This window comes from Penaeus vannamei, chromosome 38 (genome assembly GCF_042767895.1).
Source record: "Penaeus vannamei isolate JL-2024 chromosome 38, ASM4276789v1, whole genome shotgun sequence".
Taxonomy (NCBI): Eukaryota; Metazoa; Arthropoda; class Malacostraca; order Decapoda; family Penaeidae; genus Penaeus; species Penaeus vannamei.
The window spans coordinates 27,392,377-27,394,023 of record NC_091586.1 but is presented as its reverse complement, the minus strand read 5'-3'; the positions used below and the strand labels follow the sequence as shown (position 1 = coordinate 27,394,023).

General features: G+C 41.2%; 1 protein-coding gene across 1 annotated transcript in view; it reads right to left on the bottom strand.

The window, feature by feature from the left end:
- Positions 1 to 97, bottom strand: part of LOC113802324 (uncharacterized) — a 1,623-nt gene extending 1,526 nt beyond the window's left edge. The window contains exon 1 of the mRNA XM_027352881.2: positions 1 to 97. This exon is cut by the window's left edge and continues 5 nt beyond it. The gene's annotated coding sequence lies outside the window, so the exon portion shown is untranslated.
- Positions 98 to 1,647: the final 1,550 nt, after the last annotated feature.

Sequence of the window (1,647 nt, the reverse complement as noted above, 5' to 3'; positions counted from 1 at the left end):
GGAGTTTGTGATGGACTGGCTGAGGATGAAGCAAGTACTGACTTCAGCTTCGAGTCTCCGGGTATATATACTCCCAAGGACCCCGCCAGGACAGGGAGGCGCCTACTCGGGAATGCACTCGGGCGCCCTCAGGCGTAGGCCGCCCACCAGGAAAACCGGGGCCGCGAAGTAGTACTAGGTCAAAGGCCCCGTTTTCTCCTCGTCTTTCCTCGTGTGGGGAAGCGAGGGCGGGAGGCGGAGGTGAGGTTGGGGAAAGGGATAAGGTCCTGCCTTCGTTTTGCTTGTTTCTCGTTGTCGTTTCTGGGCCCCTGGACTGGCGACGGCGCTGCTCGTCCGTGTTGGGGATCTCTCGAGCCATCCTGACGGCGTTCGAGTGGAGGTCAGGGTCTCCTGCGGGACTCGACCTGCCTGGGAGTCGGAACCTGAACTCTTAGACCCCCGTGTCATCTGATTCCCGCTTCCACGTCTTCACAGAGCGATATCATTCGTATAAGGTAGTCCTGGGGAAGAGAGAGTCGAAACGCATCAAATGAATCTCTCGCACTGTAAAGATGTTCATTCTCATACATATTTTTGATGTATTTGTCACGTGCGTAATGTTCACGGCGCGCCACGTACGAAACGGACACTCGATAACATACACAGACACCTACGTCTCTCTGCCTGTATTTACGTATGTATGTTTACCTATATACATATATGTATTTACTGTCTAAACTGCATCATCAAATTTAATTCCAGTTACGCCATTTATTGTCTTTTGTCTTGGTTACACGTTCTGCAGCAAGGACATGGAAATAATGTCTAATAAGTGGAAATACAAGACGAAAATACTTACTGAAAGGGACTTCTTTTGTAACGACATATATAACTGAAAGTCTTTTATTTCACAATTTGCCTGACGAAAAATAAATGGAAATATTCATACGTATTCCTTTCGTATAAATTTTAATAAGCAAAGAAGAATCATTTGTTTATTTCAGAACATTTTCTAAAAACAAGAGGAGAGGGGAAGGAGGAGGAGAAGAAAAAGAAGATGAAGAGAAAGAGAAGGAAAAAATGAAAAGAAATAAAAAGAAAGATAAAGTAAATTTAAAAAAGGGGAAAAAGAAGAAACACAGAGAAAGGAAGAAGTGGGAGAAGAAGAATGAAGAACAAGTAGGAGAAAAAAAACGAAGAAGAATGAGAAAAAGAAAGAGGAAGAGGAAAAGAAGAAGGAGAAAAAGATGCAGAAGGAGAAGACAAAAAAAGTAGAAGATGAGATGAAAATGAAGAAGTAGACAAGGAAATGACCAATACCGCAAGTAATGACAAAAACCGTGAGGACAAAACAGGACAAGGCAGACAGAGGAATTAGAGCAATAAAAACACTCAATGATGATAAAACTAACATCAAAAACCAAAACAAGTGAAGAAATATAATAACACCATTTATAGCGCCACTAACTATGGTTACAAACAACAGTGACGTTACTCATATAAGTAAATGGAATAATAATGATGCAGAGAACCTTAATGATGATGATGATGATAATCAAAAACCGATAACAGCGAAGGTAAAAAAAAAAAATCTAAACAGAATAGTGATGATAAAGATAATACCAAAGATAACAGGTAAATTATCCTGGAATTGTTATTCTATTGAAG